The sequence below is a fragment of the Phyllostomus discolor genome, chromosome 8 (genome assembly GCF_004126475.2).
Source record: "Phyllostomus discolor isolate MPI-MPIP mPhyDis1 chromosome 8, mPhyDis1.pri.v3, whole genome shotgun sequence".
Lineage (NCBI taxonomy): Eukaryota > Metazoa > Chordata > Mammalia > Chiroptera > Phyllostomidae > Phyllostomus > Phyllostomus discolor.
Genome location: NC_040910.2, coordinates 11520416 through 11527942, shown reverse-complemented (window position 1 = coordinate 11527942; position 7527 = coordinate 11520416). Strand labels below are relative to the sequence as shown.

Here is a 7527-nt window from a genome sequence, read left to right as displayed (position 1 = left end):
GAATTAGGAAGAGGGAAACACCAAAGACGACTTCCATGTTTCTCACATAACAACTGAGTGGAAGGAGGTGCTCAAAAAAAAAAAATGGAGGAATGGGTTTTGAGAAAAAGATAAAATGAATGAGTGGAGCAACAAATCTGCATCAAATTTTGTATTAAGTTTGAACATTTCTCTCCAGAAACTGTTCAGATGATGCTGAAGCCTGCGGCTATGGGCACCTGATGATTGACAGCTTCATCAATGGCAATGCACCTGCTCATGCATCTCATCTTGTGCAGAGTTTTTTGACAAAACATCAAATCAACCAGGTGACTCAGTTCCCCTACAGCCCGGATTTGGTGCCCTGAGACTTTTGGCTTTTCCCAAAACTGAAATCACTTTTGAAAGAGAGATCTCAGACCATCGATGAGATTCAGGAAAATATGACAGGGCAGCTGACGGCATTTGGGAGAACTGTGTGAGGTCCCAAGGTGCCTACTTTGAAGGGGACGGAGGTGTCATTTTTCTGTGTACACTGTTTCTTGTATCTTCTTCAATCAGTGTCTCTATTTTTTGTATTACATGGCTGGATACCTTCTGGACAGACCTCGTGGCTTGTCACTGATCCCAGAGGAGTTAGGCAAAAGGTGCAATGGATATGTTTCAGGAAATGCAGCCTGGATGAAAACACACATGCACATAGAGTAGCAGGGAGGTGAGCAGAGAAAACTGAGGAGGAGAAGCCCAGCCAGGCCCTGCCTCCTCTCTCTGCCCCAGGCAGGTGGGCCAGAGGGCCTCCTGTTGCTCCCTGGGCACCCCGTTCGCCATCTGCGCATCTGTCAAGGCACACCTCATCTGTCATCAAGTTTGTCTTCGTCTCTCCTTCTATGAAACTCTGAGGATCTTAAGGATCACAGTGATCATGGGATTCCCAGAACTTAGCAGTGTCTGGTAGATAGTTTCTAATAAGACTTCCATGAAATAATTAATGATGGGCTTGTGTTTCAGGCACTTTACATACAAGGGCTATTATTATACCCGTGATGCATTAAGACTCAGACAAGTGAAGTGTGTTGCCCGGGCTTCCAGGATTTGGACCTGTCTCGGTGAGTCCATGCCTTTTTTCACCATATACTTGACTGGTGAGTGAAGCCTGTGCTTCACAAAAGCAGGGGGAAAGGGATTGCATTCTTCTGGAATGCGCAGATGCTGATCCTCCTGCTGAAGAGGGCGCCTTCACCCTCCTGGGACGCCTGCTGCATGCTGTGCCTGAGTGGGAATGTGCCAGTCCGTGGCTGCTCCTCGCTGGAGGGAGGGGAGTGCAGTGGAGACGAGGCCAAGGGCTGCCCCCCTCGGTGTTTTGCACAGCGGCCCCTGCAGGGACCCATCAGTTACTGGACACACTTCGTCCAGAATGACACTCGTACAAAGATAAGGGCAAACATTGCCTGAGACCCTCAGTTTATCGGTGTTGTTCAAGACAAACGGGGCAAAGCTTAGAGGCTGTAGTTCCAGCCACTTTACATTCCTGTTCATTACACGTGGTCACTGCTCAGTGGGAGCAGCCCCCTCCCCCACCCACCCACCCACCAGCTTGCTGTGGACCTGATGGCGTGCCCTCTTGACCCCTCCTCCTCACCTTTCCCACAATGCCCTCCCTCAACCCCTCCCAGCATGGGCTTTGGCAACCTGTTCCTCTGTAAACAAACTCACCTGTACCCTCAGCTACTTTTTGATGAATAAGTCTATTTTCCCGGTCCCTTCCTCAAAGATGCTGCTTCCTTTTCAATTTCTTAAACTCTGTGTACAAGGCTCAGCATTGGCATCACCCCCTCTCCCCCACTGCCTCTTGGAAACCATTTCGCTCTTGTAAAGAGTTTCACTCCTGAGAAGTTTGTTCCATCCAGTTTCTGTCGCCCTCCACCTTGCTCCGCTCCTAACAGCCACTAACCTGCAGACCAAGTTAGTCCTTTAAACTGAAATCCGTTTCGCCACTTCCTAGATTTCCACATCCTCGTGACCGTGGTCTGCGGAACACTCCGGCACCGCGGTTCCGCGGCCGCTTCACGCTCACTCCCTTGGCCATGGAGTGGTTGGTCCCCCGCCCTCATTCTTCCGTCCACGTCACCCCCAGTGCCCGTGGTCCACAAGCTCAGGACCCCCATTCCTGCAACAGGGCCTTTTCTCCCAGTTCAGTCCTGGCCACGCCTCCTTCCAGGTCCGGCCTGGCGCTCTGAATTGCTCCTACGACCGGGTCTCTCAACCCCCCTCCCTTTTCTCCTTCCCTGGTATCTTTTCCAACTCACGCTTCTAGAACTGTGCTCTCCTCCGGCGATGGCCCTTGGCGCCCTTCGGCCCTGGGTCTCTCCTGTCTGTCGTGCAAGTCCCAGTGCTGGGTCCGTCCAACCCTGTGCCCGCTCCGACAAGCCATCCAGCCGAGGTGCCAGAAACCATCCCACCACCCCTAGAGGTTCCTGATTCCCGAGCACAACTTGGTTCAACACTGTTCCCGAATGCTCTTGTCTCCAGTCAGTTGTCTGTTCCAAAGCATGCCCAGTCTCTTCAAGCCCCCAGGCTAACCCCCCCTGCTACTTCAGAGCGCATCAGCTATTAATTCCTACTTCACAAAAAATTATCGAGGCCACTTATCATGACCCTGTCTCACACTTACAGCGGTTCCCTTCCCTTTAGTTTCCGGGTAAAGATGTCTTTTTCACGGCCCACTTTTCCTGTCTCCTTTGGGACCCGCCTCCATCACTCTTCTCCCTCCTCCGAAAGTGCCCCTCATTCAAGTCTCAGTCATGCTTCAATCTTTTTTCTTCCCCCCTCGATCTGCTTCTGGTTTCTGCCCTCCATGTCTTCCCATCTTATTCAGAGCTCTCTGGAAAAGTGGCAATCTCCTGGAGTCTCCGTGTCTGCGCCTCTCCTTCGTCGCTCAGCGCTCTTCCCTGGCTTCGGTGCCCACCCTGCTCTGGGAAAACAAATCTTGCTAACTGGATGGACTTCCTAGCCGCAGAATCTAATAAACATCAGAGCTTGAGTTACAACAGTTTTCCGCAGTGGTGATATTATCCCTCATTTTACTCGGGAGCAGTGGCTCTTTGGCCTGAAGCCTGCAACGCTGTGGGTTGGAATGAAAGGTAAGTAGAGACAGACCCTGTGTTCTTCTTGGTTTCTCATTGTAATACTTCAGCAAGGTGACCTGGCAATCTCTAATAATCTAATCAATACGTCTGTGATGTACACCTCTCGGCCATTTCACTGCCGGCATCCTTTCCACTGGAGCGTTTATCTTGCAGGACACAGTAGTTCAGTTAAGGGAGATGGGAATGGTAGCTTCTGATTTACAGAATTAGTACACGACCTTAGATGCTCCATCATCCTACAGAGCCACTTCCCCATCGCAAAAGGAAGTCCAGATGTCAGCATAAACAGGAGGTTATGGGGAAGACACAAGATACATGCAAAACATAAAGCAGTGTCAGCATAAAGTATACTGAATTAATTAAAACAGGTAAACAAATCCTATAAAAATACATAGTTTATAAATAGACACTCATTTTTTTGCCCTGGCTGGTGTGGCTCACTGGATTGAGTGGTGGCCTGCGAACCAAAGGGTCGCTGGTTCGATGCCCAGTCAGGGCACATGCCTGGGATGCGGGCCAGGTCCCCAATACGGGTGTGAGAGGCAACCACTCTTGATGTTTCTCTCCCATGCATTCTCTCTCCTTTCCCCTCTCAAAAAGCAAAATAAATAAAAAGCTTAAAAAAATACCCACTTATTTCAACAGTTTTTCAAGGAACTTGTAAACAGTCCAAGGCATTTACCTTTCAATAATAGCTCTGTAGGCAGAATAATGGGATCCAGAAATAAAGCATAGTTTGCCTTGAAATGAAAACCCCGGGTTCAAGTTCCTGCTCCAACATGTACAGCTCTGTGACCCTGGCTACCCAGTGGACAATGGGAGGAGCAACTCGGGGACAGGGACACACAGGTTCTTTCTTCTGACTACCTGGGTCCTCTTCAGCAAGTCATTTAAGACCCGGAGGCACATATCTTCATCTGTAGGTGGGAAATAGTGTCTACAATGAGCACTTTGGAAACTACAGAGGGTAAAAAATGTTTCAGATATTATTGGAGCCTCTTTTCCTCCTGAAAAATTGTTACACATCCGGATATCCACCCCCGCCTCCTGCTTTTCATCTTCTCATTCTCGGTAAGCACGGAAAAGTACCCCTGACCTTTGGGCAAGTGTAAAAAGCTAAGTAGCATTTGGTTCCATTGTAGGTAGTTTCTTAGTATTATCCAGTATTTTTGTCCCCCACTTTTTTAGTGGGAAATAAAAAATTCAATTGTTTAAAACCAGTATATAGACCCAAAATTCACAGAACACCAAATCTTAACAGTTTGCCATATTTACCTTGACCATTTTTTTTAAACATTTTACTTTCAGAAAGGGGCAAGGGAGGAAGAGGATCGGTCGCCTCTCACATGCCCCCAGCTGGGGACCTTGCCCGCAACCCAGGCGTGTGCCGACTGGGAATCAAACCGGAGACCTCTTGGTTTGCAGGCCGGCACTCCATCCACTGAGCCACACCAGTCACTAACTAAACAATTTAATGGAACTTGCAGGTTAAGCACCTGAAATTCATGTATCAAAAGGACCCCACTTTTCCCCTCAACAACTTCTTCCCAATTCTCTCTTTAATGATACTGTCAAAGTTATTTTATGCCTTTAAAAACTGGACATCATTGTTAACTCTTCTCCATTCACCACCCACGTCCTTCAACAGGCAGGTGATCTAGATTCCACCTTTTGGTATCTCTGGTGTTTCTCGCCCTCCTCTCCATACTCACTGTTGTCGCTACCACTTCTCACTGGAGGCTGAGACCAAGCACCCTGCAGATGCACACACCTGGGCTTAAAGGCACATTTCCATCCCTTACAAGCTGCATGACTATGGGCAAATGATGGTCAAGTTTTGTGTGAAACAGGAGTCACACTTACCTCATACACACACACTTTAAAGAGGATTAAATGAGCTACTCAATACAGAACACTCACCACAGTGCCTGGCATTCCACAGCACCTGACCGCAGCACCCACCCCCGCAAGCTTGTCTGTCAACTCTGCAGCCAACCGCAGACAAACTACACAGACTCAAGCGGTGGTCTGTACAACACAGTTCCTATTTTATCAAAGGGCTACACTGGGTAGATTTGGGACATCTATGCAAAATGTCAACAGATCTGAAGCCGATTTTCATTGGCTGTACGATTCTGCAGCATGTCAATCTCCTTTCCACATTCTACAGCAACAGGCCAATGTTTCAATTGTCCATCCTAGAATCTTGGTTCTTACCACTCTGAGATTTGTAACCAGAAATCACTCATTTACAGAAGTCCTTCAGGGAGGAAACAGACTTACAAGACTGAGTGTCCTTGGGGGTTAGGTGTGTGTGCATCTGCAGGGAGGAGCAGCTAGAATCTACCCGCTACCCTGACTGCAGAGCCCCGCTGTGCTGTGCTTGGTACTTGCATCCACTCAAAGACCGTGCACCTGCCTGCCCGTGGCAGCTATAGTTCAACAGCCGCTTCAATGGAGACAAGGTACCTAACGGAACTATGACGAGGTGACTTAAGTAGGGAAACGAATGGACTTTAAAAGTAACCAGGAGCTCTTGTCAGAAAATTCAAGTTCTCTCCCTTAATATAAAATGGGAGAAAGTTCATCTTGTCCTTACATAGTTGTTTGCCCCTTCTACTGGTTCTCAACTTTGGATGCACCTAAGAATCACTGGGGTAGACTTTTAAAAAAAGGAGGTGGGGGGGGCAGGGAGGCGAAGGGAAGAGAAAAAAGGAAAAAAAAGGACCAATACCCAGGCCTGACTCCAGATCATTTAAATCAAAATCTTTGCAGGTTCGTCTGGGCACCGGGGGAGGGGTGTGTGTGTGTGTGTGTGTTTTCAAACAGTTCCCCTGGGCTTCTAATACAAAAGTAGAGTTTACGACTGAAAGGCTTCACGTGCCTCCCTTGGGCCTCTCCAGAGGCCAGCGGGGAGGCTCGGCTTCATTGTGATGGACACTGCCTGCAGGTCAAGCATCCGGAAACCACCACTGCGGGTCTCCCTACCTGGTGTCTCCTTTCTTGTCCAGGTTAGAAGTGGAGACCCCAGGCTGTAGAGAACAGCCCTCCAGGGGGGAGTGGGGGAAAAGGTGGAGGGAGTCAGCAGCATAATCGGTAGGTACAAAATAGACAGGGGAGGTTAATAGTATAGGGAATGGAGAAGCCAAAGACCTTACATGTATGACCTATGGACATAAACTAGTGAGAGGGATGCTGGAGGGAATGGGGGTACCGGGCAGAGGGGGACAAAGGGGAGAGAAAAAGAACGGGCCAGCTGTAACAGCACGGTCAGTAAAACAGATGTAGAGAGAGAAACCAGAGCCCTTGAGGCAGCTGGCTTGCACCCGTCTCCTCACAGTTTGGAAGATGAAAAACGGCCGCTGAGTCTTTGCAGCAACGTGACTCCACTGGGCATGTTCCGTGGGCGGGCTGGCTGCCACAGACACGCGGGATGAACAGATTCGCTGCCAAGTAAAGCCACAGTGACAGGTGACCGGTAAGTGACAGGGTGGTCTCCCGATCACAGACATTTCTGACAAACTATACAAAGGAAAAAAAAAACCCTACAAAAATTAGGAGAAATGCATTCAACATAAAAGAAAATATAATGGACCTGTGGTATTTTGAGGAAATTCCTGAAAACCAACAGAGAGGGCCAAGGGGGAGATGAATGGGAATACTTTAAATCAACCAGTACGGGATAAAAAAATTGTGAGCCTTTGCAGGTGACCTGGAAGTTAATAGTACTTTATTGCTATTTTCTACAATCTGTAGAACAACATTAATATTTACATCAAATTTAACAAGAATTTGAATATCTACTATGTATTCTCCCCATCACTATACCTTTATACTAAAATGCACCCAGTGTAAATCCTGAAGACTTCATACATCACAATAGAAATGGATTTACATGAGTCTGAACCAAAGCATTAACCCCTTGGTTTCATATTGTAATTAGACATTTCTCAGAAAAATGCTGTGAAATCGAATGCTTGAAATAACAAGTAGGCTCCTGAAATAAAACGCTATTAAAAAATAAAAGCGAAGTGGTTGGCTTATTCTTCGGTCCTTTTCAATGAATGTCTGAGCAAATTAACTTAAGCAGTGTAACGATGCCAGCTCACTGTTTCTGAGCACTTCTATTGCTATTACTAACACACAATAAAAATTTTTACTGTTAATAAAGGGAAATACTAGTATCTAGTATTCCACAGTTCAGAACTTAAGTCTGGGAGACAGGTCTGTTATCATTTACTTCTTTTCATTTTTAAAGCACTCAACCAGCAGTATGACTGACTACTTGAAGACCAAAAAAAAGTAGTTCAAAAGAAAGGTGAGAGGTGGTAGTTAATTTAGTTATTCATTATTAACAAAGAGACACTAGTGAGTTTGGAAGAACACTGTAGAAAACTCAGTT

General features: G+C 47.3%; 1 long non-coding RNA gene across 1 annotated transcript; it reads left to right on the top strand.

Annotated features, from left to right (window-relative positions):
* Positions 1–267: 267 nt before the first annotated feature.
* Positions 268–1182, top strand: LOC118502292. Its single transcript, XR_004905005.1, has 3 exons — positions 268–308; positions 585–694; positions 988–1182. It is a non-coding gene; the product is annotated as an uncharacterized LOC118502292 (long non-coding RNA).
* The last annotated feature ends 6345 nt before the right edge of the window (positions 1183–7527 follow it).